The sequence below is a fragment of the Hemitrygon akajei genome, chromosome 19 (genome assembly GCF_048418815.1).
Source record: "Hemitrygon akajei chromosome 19, sHemAka1.3, whole genome shotgun sequence".
NCBI classification, from domain to species: domain Eukaryota; kingdom Metazoa; phylum Chordata; class Chondrichthyes; order Myliobatiformes; family Dasyatidae; genus Hemitrygon; species Hemitrygon akajei.
Window position 1 is genome coordinate 31,490,524 of NC_133142.1, and position 21,698 is coordinate 31,512,221.

A 21,698-nucleotide genomic window follows, 5' to 3' on the forward strand; every position below is an offset into this window, starting at 1 on the left:
CCTTGGTCTATAAGTTTATCTTTGTCACTTTCCACTTATAGATAATTTTCTGCTGCGTAAGTTGTTGCTGCTTAGCAGGAAAAACTGGAAGATGACATCCACTGTACCTATATGACACTTGCAACTACCAGCTTGGATGTTGAAATTCTTTGACATTGGAAAGAGGGTCTGCATGTGATGTGTCATCAGGAAGAGCAAAATATAGACTGGGTCAGCAGGGGAAGGGAGCTCGTGTGCCAGAGACCAAAGGATAAGATGAAATGTGGATGAACAAAGAAAGCTGCCTCAATAAATTCAGGACAGGATTTTGTTGAAGAAAGAACAGGGGAAGGGAAAATATGAAGCAGGATACTAATTTTTTTCCCAGTTATATGAAGAGTAAAAGGGAGGTGGGAGTTGATATTGGACCACTGGAAAATGATGCTGGTGAGGTAGTAATGGCAGATGAACTTAATGGATACTTCGCATCAGTCTTCACTGTGGAAGACACTAGCGGTGTGCCAGAGGTCTGTGAGTGTCAGGGAGCAGGAGTGAGTGCCATTGCTATTACAAAGGAGAAAGTGCTAGGCAAACTGAAAAGTCTTAAGGTGGATAAGTCACTTGGACCAGATGGACTACATTCCAGAGTCCTGAGAGAGGTTGCTGAAGAGATAATGGATGCACTGGTCATGATCTTTCAAGAATCACTTGATTCTGGCATGGTTCCACAGGACTGGAAGATTACAAATGTCACTCCACTCTTTAAGAAGGGAGGAAGGCAAAAGAAAGGACATTATAGGGCAGTTAGCCCAACCTCAGTGGTTGGGAAAGTGTTGGAATCTCATACTAAGGAAGAGGTTTCAGTGTACTTGGAGACTGCTATTAAAATAAGCCAAAGTCTGCATGGTTTCTGTAAAGGGAAATCTTGCCTGACAAATCTGTTAGAGTTCTTTGAGGAAGTAACATGTAGGGCGGACAAAGGAGAGGCAGTGGATTCATTTACTTGGATTTTCAGAAGCCGTTTGATGAGGTACCACACATAAGGCTGTTTGACAAAATAAAATCCTATGGTGTTACAGGAAAGGTACTGGCATGGGTAGAGGAATGGCTGACAGGCTGGAGGCAGTGAGTGGGAGTAAAGGGGGCCTTTTCTTGTTGGTTGTCAATTACTGGTGGTGTTCCTCAGGGGTCAGTATCAGAACTGCAAATTTTCACACTGTTTGGCAATGATTTAGATAATGTAGTTCATGGCTTTGAGGCAAAGTTTGCGGATGATATGATACGAAGATAGGTAGAGGGGTAGGTAGTGCTGAGGAAGCAATGCGATTGTAGCAGGCCTTAGACAATTTGGAAGAATGGGCAAAAAGGTGGCAGATAGAATACAGTGTTGGAAAATGCATTTTGGTAAAAGGAACAATTGCGTGGACTATTATCTAAATGAGGAGAAAATTCAAATATCAGAGGTGCAGAGGAGACCATGCGCAAGACTTCCAGAAGGTTAATTTACAGACTGAGTCTGTGATAAAGAAGGCAAATGCAATGTTGGCATTTGTTTCAAGGGGAACAGAACATAAAAGCAAAGAGATAATGCTGAGGCTTTGCAAGACACTAGTCAGGCTACACTTGGAATATTATCAATAGGTTTGTGCTCTATATCTCAGAAAGGATGTGTTGTCATTGGAGAGAGTCTAGAGGAGGGTTCATGAGGTTGATTCTGGACATGAAGTGGTTAGCATATGAGAAGTGTTTGGCAGTTTTGGACCTCTACTTACTGGAATTTAGAATAATGCAGGCGGATCTCGTTGAAATCTACAATGTTGAAAGACTAGATAGAGTTAATGTGGAGAGGATGTTTCCTGTGGTGAGGGTATCCAGAACTAGGGGGCACAGCCTCAAAATTGAGGACAGCCTTTTAGAACAGAGGTAAGAAAGAGATTTTTTAGCCAGATAGTAGGGAATCTGTGGAATGCTCTGCCACAGACCGCACTGAAGGCCAAATCTGTGGGTATATTTAAGGCAGAAGTTGATAGTTTTCTGATTGGTCAGGGCATCAAAGGATATGGCGAGAAGACAAGTGTATGAGGTTGAGTGGGATCTGGGATCAGCCATGATGGAATGGCAGAGCAGTCTCAATGGGCTGAATGGCCTATTCTGCTCATAAGTCTTATGGGCTTATGGGCTAAGAAGGAACTGGATGGGCACTGGGGGTTTGCACAAAGGCGATCGGCAACAACTGTATAGTTCTGACATGAATTGGATGCATAAATATATTGGACACACAGAGATGGCTTGTTCTTGTATTCAAAGAATCAGCAACAGCAGAATAATGAAATGAAAACTGTTTGTATGAAGATTTAAATTATTTTTTCCCTTATTCACTCATGAGATGTTCAAAATGCTAGGAGGATAACACTTAAGGGACCTTCCCAAATGCTTTTGAGTATTGATGGAAAACTACATTTTTGGCTCATTGTAGTGCTTGGGTGAAGAGCTGTCTGTGGGGCTGTTACTTGAGCTATTCTATAAATAAGTCTAAAATAGCCATGGATGAAGTCAGGAAAATGTGTTACTTGGAGGCTACTTTACAGGTGGTAGATTACCCAGCCAATTTTTGGCAGCGTTCTATGTGATAAAGATAGTGGCTTTTCTAAAATGATCAAGGAAATTGGCATCTTTTATTTTGTAGAGTGATTACACTGTGTTAATGGTGGTCAGCAGAATCTCTTTTGCCTTTTAGGGAGGCAAGAAAAGCTTTATAAAATCAGGAGTTCAGTAGTTTGTTGATGAAATATCAACATTAAAGGTTCTTGATCAAGGTCACGCCAATGCGCATCCCCGGGATATATAGATGCTAAGCGATATGGAGATTATAATGTCACTGAATATCAAGAGAAATGTCAGGCTTCATCAGCTGTCTTTTTTAGTCCAAGCCTTTGTGTGCTGGGGGCAGTTCTTCCTGTGAATCAAAGGGGATGGGGAGGTGAAGGAGAGTTAATCATGCATCGGTGGCAGAAAGGGTCTGTTAGTGTCATTGCCTGCCTTAATTATCTATTTCCTTCTCCTGTTCATAATCTATCTACAACAATGTTATGAGCAAGGGCTATGCCCAAAAAACTGCCTTTTTAAAGAACATTCACGAGGTGATGACCAAGCAGAAGATCCCTTTGGAGTGCACTGGAAAGTGATAAATAAGACATTCAGTATGCCCCTGAATATTTGTCAGATTCTCCCACCACGAAGCATATCAAAATCCTGGCATTTCCATATTCTTGTATAAAAAAATCAATAAAGTACGCGAGGAACTCAATGGACTAAGCAGCATCTGCTGGGTGGGTAGAGGGACTGTCAACGTTTCACGCCAAGACTCTGCATCAGGACTGAGAGTGGAAAGGGAAGAGAGTCGAGGGAGAAACACAAGGGATTGCAGATATTAGATCTGGAGCAAAATGGAAAACTGCTGGAGAAACTCAGCAGGTTGATCAGTATCTGTGGGAGGAAAGGAACTTTCAATGTTCTGGAGAAACCTTACATCCAGACTGAGTGGAGAGTGGGAAGAGAGCCACTATAAAGAGAAGGAGTGTAATATATGATGGTAATTCCCCCACCCCATGAAAGCCACTCAACCTACTTCATCCATCAGTTTATTGATGTGTGCCTGTTATACCTTTCACTTTTAATTTTAGTATTATGTCAGATGCTGCAATAGTTACTGGTTTGTCTGTGCACCCACTCCTCTCCGGCATTGGCTCATTGTTGTTCCAGTAATTGATTGGTGTCTGTTGTTCCACTTATTCATTTGTTGTCATTCCAGTGGCTCCTTTTATTTGTAAATTCACTGGTGCCTGCTTCACCATTAACTTAATGGCATATGTCCACTGGGGTATGAATTTATTAATTGAGCTCTTCTAAATTTACTTTTTTATTCATGAATATATGCAACACTTTTTAAATTTATTAATTGACCAGCAGCCATTTTTCTTTTGGTTTATTAACTGCCTGGTGTCTCCAGTTCTCTGAATTTAATGGTGTAGAGTACATTGCTCCATTAATTCATTAATTAATACTGCTTTGTTTTGCTGCATTGTAGACGAACATCCTTACAGAGAATGGAATGTACATGATCTCTGCAACCCACACTGGTTCTGTTGTTCTTTTGTTTTGATTGTATGTCGTTCTATTGGAATTCTCCACTCCGTACAATAACTTACTCAGCTCTGTAACAGTGTAGTTGCATTTTCCGTTGTCCTATGTCCAGGGTAATAGGATCATGATATCGTTTGGTGTACTTGGATAAAGCACTTTAACAGGTCTTAATTTTCAAAGAGCTGATCTGCAGATGGTGTAGGGAATGTGGCCACAATGATCATCAAGATGGCAGGACTGTGTGATATCAAGGTGTCTTGTAAAACTGAAGTCAATAACATCAAGTGGAACACATTTTAATGGACAGAGTTATATCTTGCACAAAGGAGGATGATTATTGCGGAATACCTATCCCAATGCAGGGGCATTAGCACAAACCCAAACATCTTTTGTTGCTTGATAAATGAACTCGCTTCCATCAGAAGATCAGAAATAGAGATATGTTCCAATGATACACCTTTATTCAATTCTGTTTGGAACTTCACAGCAAATGTAGACATCTACAGAAGGACCTATCTAATATTCATGCTGAGCTGATAAGCAGCAGTCGAAATCTGCTTCACAGAAGCAGCGAGATGCGTCAAGTAAGCTTCTTACAACCCATGTTTGATTTTCATCACTGAGTCTGCCATCATCATTGCCCTCACCAGCAAATCCCACAACTCAAAACAATGAATAAGTTTAAAAAAAGACTTACCCTACTAATTAATATTTCAAAGAAAATCTTACCTTTTTTTTTATTTTTACAGCTCACGGAGAGGAATTTTTGTCTTAATCTGAACTTGGAGATGACCAGAGGAGAATGTGAAGAGTTGTGTTTATATGAATAAATATGCATTCAGGTCTGGCAATATTTGGTCAATATTATGTTTGCTATTGATTCAAACTGTTTAGAACAATCCCCTATTGATATTAAATAAAACAGTGCAATAAGAATCAATGGAGTGTACAATATAATGCTTGCTCCCAACTGGTGTCAAGTTACAAATGAAAACTGAATGCATATCAATTTCTCCTCAATCCATCCCTGTAACTGATGAGCTGGTAATAATTATATTCATGAAGCTGTCTGGCTGGCATCTTAAAGGAATTCAACAGAGTAAGTTAAATCACTCTTAACTATCTTTAATTTCTTTTGCCTCTGAATTTCTCTTCAATTAGTTTTGACAGTGGGGATAAAGCGGTGGGTGGTATTTTCTCAGCCTCAAGTTTAATGCTGTTAGCTTCACACCTTCTTTGGAATCTGTCCAGCGAATGTCCACAAGAATTAAGAGCATGAATGATACTCTGGAAAGTGTTGCTTTGTTTTTCAGGAGAACAGACAAAAGTAAAATGGGGGGATTCAGAGACAATAAAATTGTATTTATTTATAGGGTTATCCTAATGCAAAACCAGGGCTTTGGCTTATTTAAATCCAACTGGTGAGGTGCAGGTGTTTTTCACTCATCTCATAGTAGCATCTTTGATGAATGCTGAGCTCCTGGAGTCATAGAGCACTACAGTACAGAAAAAGGCCCTTTGGCCCATCTAGTCTGTGCCAAACTATTATTTTGCCCATCTACCTGGAACATAGCTTTCCATATCCCTCCCATCCATGTAGTTATCCAAACTTCTCTTAGCTATTGAAATTGAACCTGCATCCACCACTTCCACTGTGAGCTTGTTCCGCAGAAGGAAACTGCGAGGGACGATTGGTAAGTGTTAAGTTTGGGTTCACTTAGGACAGGAAAGAGTAATAGGCTTTGGGAAGAAACTGTCTTCGGATGTAATGGTTGAAATTTAATGTCAGGCCTATAAGACACTAACTCAGTCTTAGAATTTTTATTGAACTTAAATGAGGCTTTCATCATTTTTCGGACAGTGTGAAAGCTGAAACCTTATGATCAATATATAGGCCAAAATGATATATCTGTGTATTTGTGAAATTACTTCATTCCAAACATAATTGCAAATGCCTCATATTTGATCTATGAATAATGGATTTCTGAGGCGTAGGATAATGCTATTTATTGTTTGGATTTGTTAGGATCTGGGTGAGAAGTCACAGTTCTTGCTTCTGCTTGAAACACATCAACCGATAACCAGAAGCAAATTAGAGTTGTAGCCTCTCTTATAACCACCCTGTCTTCTTGTTTAAAACTCCAATAACAGCCCTTCAACAATTCCCATTGCATATTCTACAGCAAGAGTCTATTCGACAGGGATATTCAACACACTTTGTATTTTGGGTTGCAGTTCCAGAAATAATTGATTAGATTCAGAAATTACAGTAACCCTTCCAGATCAGATTGGAGCAGGGGAGAGATTAATTGGTTGAATGTGCTGCTTGTATGGTTAAATACAAATTTGATAATACCATGCCTGTTATTAATGAAAGGAAATCCTCCAAAGAAATCTGAAACAGAAAAGATTCAGGTTTATTTCAATGACAGCATATTCATGTAAAATTTTAAACTATTTTAAGATTATGTTAAATGTTGATCCTTCAATCAGCTAGTTGCTAGAACATCATCCAAAACTGAGACCTTGGAGGCCAGCTAAAATATCTCTGCTGTTACCTAAAAAAAAATCATTGGAACTGTTGCAATGCCAAAGTTCAGACTTTTGTAATGGTAACACCCTTAAATCATATTTTAATTAGTTTCAGGCTTTCTTCAATAAGTTCTAAGTGCAAGTAGAGCCAGAAAATATCTACAGTATCACATAGCTTTTCATTTCTGGATAGAAAATAATCTAACAAACTTGGGCTTATATGTGTGTTGGACTCATTACAATTCCTTATATTACCAATAGGATTCACGATCAGAACAACAAGATATACTTAATCTGTGTGGTCAGTTTTATTCATTATGATCCTTCATTCATTGCGATTGGAGTCTATTGAAATTCTTTCCTTTAAGGCTTTGCTGTCTTTTATATTCACTTTTTGGATCTGGCCATTGTTGGCAAGATCACCATTTATTGCCGATCCCTAAATACCTTGAGATTGTAAAGGTGACCCCTTTCTGGCACTGCTGCAGTCCTTCTGAAGATACGTGGAGTGCTGTCTGGTAGAGTGTCCCAGGATCTAGAGTTAGTGATTATGAAGAATGGCGAAATATGTCTAGATCAGGATGACAAGTGATTTGGAGGTTATCTACGCATTCTTAGGAGAAAGAAAAGACAATTCAGTCATTCAAGCATTTCCCAAAGTTCTTTCAGGCCATGACTTCACATTTCAACTCCATTTGGCATTTTTTTTTGTCAAGTTCCTTAATACATTTATCTATTAAAATTATATATCTGGCTCTTTTCTCTGTAGGTACTGGGCTGACTGGAAAGTTGGATATTATCCTATTAAAGAGTCTGTTTCCACCTTTGATTGTTAATGGAAAGAGTGCCTTCCTCGCTTCAGTTGTGCCAGCTTCTGAAGTAATTTTATTCAGGAACTGTCATCTTTCCAGTGTAATTTCATTGTTTAAATGTCTGCTCATTTGATTAAGAGGATTTTTTCTCATCAGCTTCTTTGCTGTACAAGATCTCAACTTCATATTCTGAGACAGTAAAGTCATATGTACACTGTTCATTTTTATTATCCATGAATCCCAAAGTAACCTATTATTAACCCCTATTAAGTCCACATTATATTGGAGACTTCAATTCATTTCCACTTATATCAATTGTAAATGTAACCTATCTCATCAATTAGATCATATTAAGGAACGTATGCAGAAATTTAAAACATACAGCACACAGAGGAAGACGATCAACTGAACTGGTGACTCAACGCAAGTTTAAAAAGAAGTCTCTAACTATGAAGGATCTGATAATACAACTCCCAACCACCTTCACTTCTCTCTCTATCACATCTGAAGCATCTGAACCCTGGATGGTTGAACTACCAGTCCTGTCTTTCTCTTGTTATGAATGAGGAGCAACTCTGATGGGCAGAAGGGTACAGAATCGCCAATGCCCCCCCCCCCCTTTTTGGAGAATCGCAAATCACTACTATTCCGATGCTGTTATCAAAGGAAATTAGAGAGATAAACAGCTCATACAAATTTATGAGAGAGGGGCACAGCACAGGTTGGAATGTCTCCTATTGACAAAGAGAGAGATTACTGCTATTGTCTCTTGGAGAAGGAATCGTGTATTGAACACTGTTCTATTCATTGAAACCCCTCGGAGGCAGCTAGAGTGGTCTGGTTGAGGGATTGCATCATCCCAACCTGATTGACACCTGAGACCCCATGAGTGGGGATAAAAGTAGGGTCTGGGGAACACCCCTCAGATGCACCAGGAGAGACGCTACGAGACCGGTGGGGGCTTGTGTGTGTGTCCACCCTTGCCTGGGTGATGAGTCCGCCATGGAACGGTCTAGCTAAAGGACGGATACGGATCAAGATCATAAAAGGAAAGTCGGCAAGTTACTCTCTCTCTCTCTCTCTCTCTCTCTCTCTCTCTCTCTCTCTCTCTCTCTCTCTCTCTCTCTCTCTCTCTCTCTCTCTCTCTCTCTCTCTCTCTCTCTCTCTCTCCAACAATTGCAACACATTGAACAACAACTACTGCAGCCTGTATGAACTGAACTGAACTTTATATTTCCATCGGACAATTCATTATCCCCTAGACAACGATAGAGCTTATTTCTTATTGATTATTATTATACCCGCACTTTTAGGTTTAGTATTGATGACGTATATTTTCTGTATATTTGCATTGATATTATTTTTGTGTATTTTTACTAATAAATACTGTTAAAAATAGTATCATCAGACTTCAATGGATACTCCTATCTTTGCTGGTAAGATACCCAGTTACTGGGTTCGTAACATTCTTCTCCAAATTTTCTGTAGAAACCATAATATCGTTACTCCATGCACTAATCCAATGAAAATCTGGCTTACACATTACAAGAGAAAATTTGCAGATGCTGGAAGTCTAAGCAATACACACAAAATGCGGGAGGAACTCAGCGGGCCAGGCCAACCTGATGGCATGAACATCCAACACCTCGTATTCCATTTGGGTAGCCTCCAACCTGATGGCATGAACATTGATTTCTCAAACTTCTGGTAATGTCCCAACACCCCACCCCACCCACACCCTGCTAAATTAAGCTTACAGAACTGGGAGTATAAGTGTATCGTGGCTTTACCTGAAATGACTGTGGGTCATTGGTTGATGGAAGGATTACTCATTATTCCAAAATGATCCCACTGTCACTGTCACCTTGCCCTCTCTTCCCTTTCTTGCATTTCACAGGAGCACTCAATCCCTGAATGCTTGCTCTATGCTTCCTTCTGCACACACACTCCATGTCTTTCTGCACTTTCCCCTGCAAATGGAAGAGAGCCACTAAGCAAATATAACGGCAGATTAAGGGAGGATTGGTTGCTCAGTGAAAAGAACAGGAAAAGGCCATAGAATGATAGACCCATACTGATTGAAAATATGCCTTCAGCTCACTATGATCTTGCCAATTATCATACTCAGTTATAGGTAATCCCATTTATCAGCACTCAGTCAATGGTCTTTCATACCCTGGCAATTCAAGAGCTCATTTGGAAAATTCTTTACTGTTGTAAAATTACAAGTTTTAGAGCTTGACACCTAGAACAGTTGATGTAGTGTATATGGATTTCAGCAAGGCTTATTGAGAAAGTAAGGAGGCATGGGATCCAAGGGGACCTTGCTTTGTGGATCCAGAACTGGCTTGCCCACAGAAGACAAAGAGTGGTTGTAGACGGGTCATATTTTGCATGGAGGTTGGTGACCAGTGGTGTGCCTCAGGGATCTGTTCTGGGACCCCTTCTCTTTGGATTTTTATAAATGACCTGGATGAAGAAGTGAAGGGATGGGTTAGTAAATTTGCTGATGACACAAAGGTTGGAGATGTTGTGGATAGTGTGGAGGACTGCCAGAGGTTACAGCGGGGCATTGATAAGATGCAAAACTGGGCTGAAAAGTGGCAGATGGAGTTCAACCCAGATAAGTGTGAGGTGTTTCATTTTTGTAGGTCAAATATGATGACAGAATATAGTATCAATGTTGGCAGTGTGGAGGATCAGAGGGATCTTGGGTCTGAGTCCATAGGACGCTCAAAGCTCCTGCGCAGGTTGATTCTGTGGTTAACAAAGCATACGGTGCATTGGCCTCCATCAATCGTGGGATTAAGTTTAGGAGCTGAGAGGTAATGTTGCAGCTATATAGGACCCTGGTCAGACCCCACTTGGAGTACTGTGCTCAGTTCTGGTCACCTCACTACAGGAAGGATGTGGAAACCATAGAAAGGGTGCAGAGGAGATTTACAAGGATGTTGCCTGGATTGGGGAGCATGCCTTATGAAAACAGGCCGGGTGAACTCGGCCTTTTCTCCTTGGAGCGACGGAGAATGAGAGGTGACCCGATAGAGGTGTATAAGATGATGAGAGGCATTGAACGTGTGGATAGTCAAAGGCTTTTTCCCAGGGCTAGCACGAGATGGCACAGTTTTAAGGTGCTTGGAAATAGGTACAGAGGAGATGTCAGGGGTAAGGTTTTTACGCAGAGAGTGGTGAATGTGTGGAATGGGCTGCCAGCAACAGTGGTGGAGGTGGAAATAGATAGATAGATAGATAGATAGATAGATACTTTATTCATCCCCATGGGGAAATTCAACTTTTTTTTCCAATGTCCCATACACTTGTTGTAGCAAAACTAATTACATACAATACTTAACTCAGTAAAAAATAAGATATGCATCTAAATCACTATCTCAAAAAGCATTAATAATAGCTTTTAAAAAGTTCTTAAGTCCTGGCGGTTGAATTGTAAAGCCTAATGGCATTGGGGAGTATTGACCTCTTCATCCTGTCTGAGGAGCATTGCATCGATAGTAACCTGTCGCTGAAACTGCTTCTCTGTCTCTGGATGGTGCTATGTAGAGGATGTTCAGAGTTTTCCATAATTGACCGTAGCCTACTCAGTGCCCTTCGCTCAGCTACCGATGTTAAACTCTCCAGTACTTTGCCCACGACAGAGCCCGCCTTCCTTACCAGCTTATTAAGACGTGAGGCGTCCCTCTTCTTAATGCTTCCTCCCCAACACGCCACCACAAAGAAGAGGGCGCTCTCCACAACTGACCTATAGAACATCTTCAGCATCTCACTACAGACATTGAATGACGCCAACCTTCTAAGGAAGTACAGTCGACTCTGTGCCTTCCTGCACAAGGCATCTGTGTTGGCAGTCCAGTCTAGCTTCTCGTCTAACTGTACTCCCAGATACTTGTAGGTCTTAACCTGCTCCACACATTCTCCATTAATGATCACTGGCCATTAATGATTAATGATCCACAATGATAAGGTCTTATACGAGACTCCTGGACAGGTACATGGAGCTCAGAAAAATAGAGGGCAATGGGTAACCCAAGGTAATTTCTAAGGTAAGGACATGTTCGGCACAGCTTTGTGGGCCGAAGGGCTTGTGTTGTGCTGTAGGTTTTCTATGTTCTATGTTCTAAATCTGTGCCATCCAGTCGGGCAGCTTCGAACAACCCTCTGGGTGAAAGAGTTCCTCCTCTAATGCCCTCTAAACGTCCCACAAAATTTCCCATAAACCTCTGTCTTCTGGCTTTGGATACCTCTGCTGAGCAAGAAAATTCCTTCTGTCTACCCTATTCACATCCCATATACAGTTCTATAAATTCCATCCTTCGCCTCCTGGATTCCAATGAAAACACATCCAGTCTATCCAGCCAGTCCACGAATTAAAATGCTCCACTACAGACAACATCCTGGTAAATCTCCTCAGCACGCACTCTAGTGCAATTGCACCCTCTCTTCAGTGTGGCAACTGGAACGACACATACGTAATAATCCATTTGTGGCCTACCCAATGTTTGATAAGTTGTACCATGACCTCTCTGTTCTTGTCTTCATTAATTAGAATATAGAATATGTGTTCTCAGCACATCAGCCTTTCCTGCCACCTTCAGGGATCCTTGGACTTGTATGCCAATTTCCCCCTGTTTCTTAATACTCTCTTGGGCCCTCTGATTCATTGTGCATGTCCTGCCCTATTAGTCCGTTCAAAGTGCATTACCTTGCACTTATCCGGATTAAATTCCATTTATTGTTGTTGTTCCAGCTCATCAACTGATGAATATTGTTCTGTAGCCTATGATTATCTTCCTGATGAGCAACAATATCACCAATTTCCAGGTCACTTTGAAGACTTATTAATTATGTTTCCTGCATTCCTATTTAAATTGTTAGACTAGTATGCCAACCAGAAGCTTTACAAAGACCTTACTGGTCCATTTACTGCCTTGCCCACATCAATACACTTGATAAGGGCAGTATTGTTGATGTAGTCAAATTAGTCAGTTAGGACCTACCGCGAACAGATCAGCTGCAGAGTTTAATCCAAAATCTCTGTGCACTGGGCTGCTTGGGAGGTCAAATATAAGGGGAAAATATACAGAACTTGGTAGGACTCTTAACCATTGACATACATCGGGATCTTGGGGTTCAAACCCTTAGCTCCTTGAAAATAGAAACACAAGTGGATAGGGTGGAAACGAATGGATGAATGACAACTAAACTTGAATTAAATAAAAGGCATATTACATGTTTGCCTTCATCACTTAGGGCATTGAGTACAAGAGACAGGAAGCATGTTGTAATTACATTAAAACTTTGGTTGGACTGGTTTTGAAGTTATCTATGCAGGTCTGGTCACCTATTACAGGAAGGATGTGGAAGCCTTGGAGAGATTGCAGAAGAGATTCACAAGGATGCTGCCAGGTTGGATTATAAGGACAGATTGGACAATCATGGATTGTTTTCTCTGTAGTATAAGAGTCTGAGGGGTAAATGGATAGAAATTTATAAAATTATGAGAGTCATAGGTAGATAGCTAGTCAGGACGTTTTACCCATTAAAAAATAAAATACAGTTGGACATAGCTTTAAGGTGCAAGGAGGAATGTTTAAAGGAGATATGCAAGACAAGCTTTTTTTACGTAAAGAGTGTTAGGTCTGGAATGCACAGCCAGGGACAGTAGTGGTAGCAGACACAATGGTGGAGCTAAGGGGCATTTAGACAGGCAGATGAGCGTGCAGGGAATGCAGGGATATAGGCCAAATCCAGGTGGATGGTATTGATTAAATTTGGCTTCATGGTTGGTGTAGACCTTATGGGTCAAAGAGCCTAGTTCTGTGCTGGTCTAAGATCCTGTCATGTACAGTGAAGACGCTTGCTGAACTTGTTCACTGGAATTATAACATTACCGCATCCTAACTGCGATTTATTTCTGACAGAAGAGAGCTTTCAATTAGTTTAGCAAAGTGGGCTTATGAATAAAAAAATTGCATTTAATGTTGATAAATAGAAAACAATTTCAGGAGAATCATGAAAATGTAACTATGGCTCAAGAATGTAGGACACTAAACAAAGAGGTACAGTATTCGCAATTCTTGCAATTCGGGTGGAACCAATAAACCCAAGCACAATAAAAGTAGCAGTAGCATAGAAGCTAACCAAACTCGGGTTGTTTGGTCAAAGAAGGCAAAAATCCTCAGAAGTAATCATTGATAGCATATTGCCAAGCAGTGCTCAACACATACACACATTAAAACAAAAATGTACATCAGTGACTGGTAGGGAGTACAATACTATGTGTAATTGCGATGCATAAAAATAATAGCTGTGCTCTGTAAGGAGTACAGAAAAGACAGGCACATACCGAAAGCAACTAAATAATCAGAAGAAAAGCAAGAGCCTGAGATTATTTATTGTAGAGAAGGCTCAGGGGCCTTCTCTAAAATAAATTTTTTCAGATCTCTTTTGGGAACAGATAGATTGAAGATGGATGTAGATTTTGGCTCTGAGTCATTCAAAATCAGAAGGAGGTTGGCAGCATCACGTCTTCCTTCCTTTAAATGATAACATTTGGGTAAGGACACCTGCAGTCCCGAACTAGATTCCCACATCCTCCAGGAGAGCTTGGAATCCTTACACAGCATTAAAAACAGAGTTCTTTATGGTTATAACCTGTTTTCCTATTTTCATTGTCACTCTACACTGGGAACACTCAGCTCTCTGGCACGAGGTCTGGTAACTCAACTTTGGTGCTGACCCCAATCATAAGACCATAGGATATAGGAGCAGAAGAAGGCCATTTGGCCCATCAAGTCTGCTCCACCATTCAATCATGGGCTGATCCAATTTTTCCAGTCATCCCCACTCCCCTGCCTTCTCCCCATACCCTTTGATGCCCTAGTTAATCAAGAAACTATCTACCTCTGCCTTAAATCACAGCAAAAGGTAGAGAGGGAAGAGGTAAAAGAAGCTCGGAGAGAAGCTTCTTTTTTAAACTCTTCGGGGCAAAGAGGCTAGACTGTGCAGGCACGTGACGTAGCGCGCCAAAGGTTTAAAAAGAAAGACCACCATATACAGCGGCCACCGTCGGAGTGGACTGAGGCAGAGTGGGATGGCTTTGGCTCAATCAGGCTTCGGCAAGAACGAGCAGAGGCAAGGTTGAACGGGGCACGATTGCGCAAGCGCGTGAAAGTCAGCCTCTGAGATCAACGGGGGAAGTTAAAAACCGAGCAGAGGCTGAGTACAAGCTTCACTCCAGGTGAGATAAGGCCAGGTAAACTCCTTTAATTAATCTAATTAGCATAGGAGTAGGTAATGGAGGCAGCAGTTAGGGCAGTTGAGTGCTCCGTTTGCGGTATGTGGGAAGTCAGGGCGAGCACAGCTGTCCCTGATGACTACACCTGCAAAAGGTGCATCCAGCTGCAGCTCCTGACAAACCGTGTTAGGGAACTGGAGCTGGAGCTGGATGAACTTCGGATCATTCAGGAGGCAGAAGCAGAAATAGACAGGAGTTTCAGGGAGATAGTCACCCCGAGGAGTCAGGAGACAGGTAGTTGGGTGACTGTCAGGGGAGAGAAGGGGAATAGACAGGAAGAGCAGAGCACCCCTGTGGCCATTCCCATCAACAATAAGTTGATGGGGACGACCTACCAGGGACAAGTTGCAGTGGTTGCGTTTCTGGCACCGAGACTGGACCCTCAGCTCAGAAGGGAAGGAGGGAAAAGAGGAGAGCAGTAGTGATAGGGGATTCGATAGTTAGGGGGACAGATAGGAGGTTCTGTGGAAGAGATCGAGAATCCTGGATGCTCTGTTTCCTCCCTGGTGCCAGGGTCCGTGATATTTCGGATCGAGTTCTCAGTATTCTCAAGAGAGAGGGTGAGCAGCCGGATGTCGTGGTCCATGTAGGGACCAATGACGTGTGTAGGAAGAGTGAGGAGGTCCTGAAAGGTGAGTTTAGGGAGCAAGGTGCCAAGTTAAAGGATAGGACCTCCAGGAAAGCAATCTCAGGATTGCTACCAGTGTCACGTGCAGGTGGGTTTAGAAATAGTAAGATAGTGCAGATCAACACGTGGCTGAAGACATGATGCAGGATGGAGGGCTTCAGATTTATAGATAATTGGGCAGTTTTCCAGGGAAGGTAGGACCTATTCCAGCAGGATGGTTTACCTCTGAACTGGAAGAGGACAAATATTCTTGCAGGTAGGTTTGCTAGAGAGGCTCCAGTGGATTTAAACTAGATACGAGGGGGAAGGGGAACCAGGGTGTAGGAACAGATGTATGGGAAAAGGAAGAAAAAGAAGACTGTAAAGTTCTTTGTACTGTTAGAGATAAACAGAGAGGAGGAGGTGGAGAATTTCTTAAATGCATTTATTTTAATGCTAGGAGCATTGTAAGAAAGGTGGATGAGCTTAGAGCATGGATTGATACATGGAAATATGATGTTATAGCTATTAGTGAAACATGGTTGCAGGAGGGGTGTGATTGGCAACTAAATATTCCCGGATTTCGTCGCTTCAGGTGTGATAGAATCGGAGGGACAAGAGGGGAAGGTGTTGCATTGCTTGTCAGAGAAAATATTACAGCGGTCCTCTGGCAGGATAGATTAGAGGGGTCATCTAGGGAGGCTATTTGGATGGAATTGAGGAACGGAAAATGTGTAGTAACACTTATAGGCGTGTATTATAGACCACCTAATGGGGAGTGAGAATTAGAGGAGCAAATTTGCAAGGGGATAGCAGATATTTGTAGTAAGCACAGGGTTGTGATCGTGGGAGATCTTAATTTTCAACACATAGACTGGGAAGCCCATACTGTAAAAGGGATGGATGGTTTGGAGTTTGTAAAATGTGTGCAGGATAGTTTTTAGGTACCGACTACAGAAGGGGCAGTGTTGGATCTTCTGTTAGAGAATGAAATAGGTCAGGTGACGGAGGTATGTGTTGGGGAGCACTTTGGGTCCAGTGATCACAATGCCATTAGTTTCAATATAATTATGGAGAAGGATAGGACTGGACCCAGGGTTGAGATTTTTGATTGGAGAAAGGCTAACTTTGAGGAGATGTGAAAGGATTTGGAAGGAGTCGATTGGGACAATTTATTTTTTGGGAAGGATGTGATAGAGAAATGGACATCATTTAAAGGTGAAATTTTGAGGGTACAGAATCATTATGTTTCTGTTAGGTTGTAAGGAAAGGTTAAAAGTTTGAGAGAGCCATGGTCTTCAAGGGATATCGGAAACTTGGTTAGGAAAAAGAGAGATACCTACAATAAATATAGGCAACATGGAGTAAATGAGGTGCTCGAGGAATATAAAGAATGTAAGAAAAGTCTTAAGAAAGAAATTAGAAAAGCTAAAAGAAGATATGAGGTTGCTTTGGCAAATAAGGTGAAAATAAATCTGAAGGATTTCTACAGTTATATTAATAGCAAAAGGATAGTGAGGGATAAAATTAGTCCCTTAGAGAATCAGAGTGGACAGCTATGTGTGGAGCTGAATGAGATGGGGGAGATTTTGAACAATTTCTTTTCTTCGGTATTCACTAAGGAGAAGGATATTGAATCGTGTAAGGTAAGGGAAACAAGTAGGGAAGTTATGGAATCTATGATGATTAAAGAGGAGGAAGTACTGGCGCTTTTAAGGAATTTGAAAGTGGATAAGTCTCCGTATCCTGATAGGATATTCCCTAGGACCTTGAGGGAAGTTAGTGTGGAAATAGCAGGGTCTCTGACAGAAATATTTCAAATGTCATTAGAAACGGGGATGGTGCCGGATGATTGGCGTATTGCTCATGTAGTTCCGTTGTTTAAAAAGGGTTTTAAGAGTAAACCTAGCAATTATAGGCTTGTCAGTTTGACATCAGTGGTGGGTAAATTAATGGAAAGTATTCTTAGAGATAGTATATATAATTATCTGGATAGACAGGATCTGATTAGGAACAGTCAACATGGATTTGTGCGTGGAAGGTCATGTTTGACAAATCTTATTGAATTTTTTGAAGAGGTTACGAGGAAAGTTGACAAGGGTAAAGCAGTGGATGTTGTCTATATGGACTTCAGTAAGGCCTTTGACAAGGTTCCGCATGAAAGGTTAGTTAGGAAGGTTCAATCATTAGGTATTAATATTGAAGTAGTAAAATGGATTCAACAGTGGCTGGATGGGAAATGCCAGAGAGTAGTGGTGGATAACTGTTTGTCAGTTTGGAGGCTGGTGACTAGTGGTGTGCCTCAGGGATCTGTAGTAGGTCCAATGTTGTTTGTCATATACATTAATGATCTGGATGATGGGATGGTAAATTGGATTAGTAAGTATGCAGATGATACTAAGGTAGGTGGCATTGTGGAAATGAAGTAGGTTTTCAAAGCTTACAGAGAGATTTAGGCCAGTTAGAAGAGTGGGCTGAACGATGGCAGATGGAGTTTAATGCTGATAAGTGTGAGGTGCTACATTTTTGTAGGAATAATCCAAATAGGACATATATGGTAACTGATAGTGCATTAGAGAATGCAGTAGAACAGAGTGATCTAGGAATAATGGTGCATAGTCCCCTGAAGGTGGAATCTCATGTGGATAGGGTGGTGAAGAAAGCTTTTGGTATGCTGCCCTTTATAAATCAGAGCATTGGGTATAGGAGTTGGGATGTAATGTTAAAATTGTACAAGGCATTGGTAAGGCCGAATTTGGAGAATTGTGTACAGTTCTGGTCACCGAATTATAGGAAAGATGTCAACAAAATAGAGAGAGTACAGAGAAGATTTATTAGAATGTTACCTGGGTTTCAGCACCTAAGTTACAGAGAAAGGTTGAACAAGTTAGGTCTTTATTCTTTAGAGCATAGAAGGTTGAGGGGGGACTTGATAGAGGTATTTAAAATTATGAGGGGGATAGATAGAGTTGACGTGGATAGGCTTTTTCCATTGAGAGTGGGGAGATTCAAACAAGAGGACATGAGTTGAGAGTTAGGGGGCAAAAGTTTAAGGGTAACACGAGGGGAATTTCTTTACTCAGAGAGTGGTAGCTGTGTGGAACGAGCTTCCAGTAGAAATGGTAGAGGCAGGTTTGATATTGTCATTTAAAGTAAAATTGGATAGGTATATGGACAGGAAAGGAATGGAGGGTTATGGGCTGAGTGCAGATAGGTGGGACTAGGTGAGAGTAAGTGTTTGGCATGGACTAGAAGGGCCGATATGGCCTGTTTCCGTGCTGTAATTGTTATATGGTTAATGACTTGACTCCACAGCCACTTGTGGAACAAATTCCACAGATTTACCACCCTCTGACTAAAATAATTTCACCACATCTCTGTTCTAAATGGACATCCTACAAACCTGAAGTCGTGCCCTCTTGTCCTAGACTCCCCTACCATGGGAAATAACTTTGCCATATCTAATCTGTTCAGGCCTTTTAACATTTGGAATGTTTTTATGAGATCCCCCCTCATTCTCCTGAACTCCAGGGAATACAGCCCAAGAGCTGCCAGACGTTCCTCATACGGTAACCCTTTCATCCCTCAAATCATTCTCATGAATCTTGTCTGAACCTTTTCCAATGTCAGTATATTCTTTCTAAAATAAGGAGCTCAAAATTACACACAATACTCCAAGTGGCTGCTCACATATCACTGTTGACAGATGGTCTACCAATTCAACCAGGGAATCATGTGTAACGCAATCCTAAATATTTTTCGAACACTAATGCCCAATTACATTGTAGTTCTATTTCTGTACCAATGTTACTAAACTGAAGGTCTCATTCCTTTTAACTTCATTTGAATCCACGTCTTTGTACAGTCATTGGAATAAGTTCCTAGATACTGTATAATAAGGCTGCATATTTAAATAATTGAAACATCGTCTCAGCATATCCGAAGTTTGAATATTAAGGTGCAATTATGATAATGATTACATATAAAAACTATGGCTATGTTAAAAAATGGATTTTCAGATATTATGCACATATGCTCAGAAATGCTAGTGTTCTGAATCCTCACTATTGCACCAGAAGACAGGCAATCTATTGAGAGATTAAAGCATATTTATACTTCATTGCCTCATGTTTTGATTTCAAATAAACTGAGATTAGTTTGCTGAATATGACAGCACTTATTTCACATTTTTCAGGCACTTTATTGAATCCAGTTAAATGATCAATAAATAGTAAAACACTGTGGAAAAATGCAGTGATTTTCAAAAGCAGCTTCACCCCCCAAAGGCGGAGTAATAGGCTTCAGAATATTTGGAGCACCGGAATTGTTTCCTGGGGGACAGACAGCAGATTCGGTAGATGCGAAAGAGACGCCAGGACGGTGTGTTGCTTCTCAGGTGGTAGTGTCCAGGGTGTCTCAGAGCAGCTGCAGAATATTCTCAAGGGGGCAGTTGAGCAGCCAGAGGTTGTGGTGCACATTGGCACCAATGACATAGGTAGAAAGGGGTAAGAGGTTCTGCACTGTGAGTATAGGGAGTTAGGAAAGATGGCTGAAGAGCAGAACCTCCAAGATAGTAATCTGTGGATTACTCTCAGTGCCACATGCTAGTCAGGGGAGGAATGCATTGATAGTACAGGTGAATGAGTGGCTGAAGAACTGGTGCAGAGGGCAGGGAGGCAGGTTCTTGGATCATTGGCATCTCTTCTGGGGCAGAGATTGCACTTAACCTGGAAGGGAACCATTATCCTGGCTGAGAGTTTTGCTAGTGCTCCTTGGGCGGTTTTAAACAAGTTTGGCATGTGGATGGGAACCAGAGCACAAGGTCAGAAAGTGGAGAGATAGGGAGGAAGGTAGATGTCAGGGCCAGTCAATACAGACAGGGACAAAGCAATAGCTACAATGGGTTAATAGCTTGCAGTGTGTGTACTTTAATGCTAGGAGTATAATGGGCAAGGAAATGGAACTTAGAGCCTGGTTCAATACATGGAACTATGATGTTGTGGCCCTTACTGAGATTTGGTTGAGAGAGGAATGGGAATGGGTGCTTAATGTCCCTGGGTTTCAATGTTCTAGAAAAAATAGCGAGAAAAGTAAAAGAGGTTGGGGGAGGGTAGTTGCAGTACTAATCAGGGACAATATCACAGCTGTACTCATAGGTGAGGGCTCACTGACTGAGTCTATATGGGTAGAACTCAAAAATAGGAAGGGTGCAAATCACTCTGATGGGACTCTACTACAGACCCTCCAAAAGGACAAGGAACAGCTATGCTGGCAGATTAAGGAATGGAGTAAAAACAATAGGCTTTTGGTCACGTCTTCATCTTCCCTAAAGTAAACTTGGATCTTCTGCGTGCAAGAGGCTTCGATGGGGCAGAATTTGTTGGATCCGTCAAGGAGGGTGTTGGGTAATGAGCCTGGTCTGGTAACCGAGACTTCAGTGGTGGTAGAGGCATCTATATTAGGGACTTTTAAAAGACATTTAGATAGGCACATGAATGTGAGGAAAACAGATGGATATGGACATTGTGTAGGCAGAAGAGATTAGTTTAGTTGGCCATTTGATCATTAATTTGACTGGTTCTGCACAATATTGTAGGCCAAAATGCCTATGTCTGTGCTGTGCTCATTTATGCTCCATGTTCTATGTATTCAACTCTTCCATCCACCATAGACTCCTCCACAGAAAATGATGTGAATGGAGAATGCTACACTTCTGAGACATAAGCAGCACTTGTCCCTTTCTGAGTGATGCACCATCAATAACTCTCGGAGACGTGAGGCGAGAGATAGGCTTTTATTGGCTGGAAGAAAGCACTGTCAGCAGCAAGAGACCATCACACAACATCCTGGAGACTGAGGGAGGAGCAGTGCCTCCAATAGCCTTTATACAGGGGTCTGTGGGAGGAGCCACAGGAGCAGTCAGCAGGGGGGCGTGTCTAGAAAGGTATATGTAGTTCACCACACTGATCATTTGTCGAACCGGCAGATTTTTAGCCTTTGAATGCTAATTTGCAGACTCTCAGAACTAATAGATAATCAGCACACCAGTGGGTCTACCACTTTTTGGGGTTTTTGCCAGTAATATTTTTGAGCAACCATCAATTGCAATGTTTGCTATCATAAAGTAAAAATATTGAAATGTTGAATTACTACTAATTTTCTTTTCCTTGCTTTTTTAAAATGTGAAGCTTAGTTTCATATGACATTATTAACTGCATTACAAGATTTTGCTTTGGGAGCTTTTAAGCCCTGTATCTAAGCAGCATAACTTTTCTCCACATTCTAATCACGATCCTGCACATTGCCAAGCTGT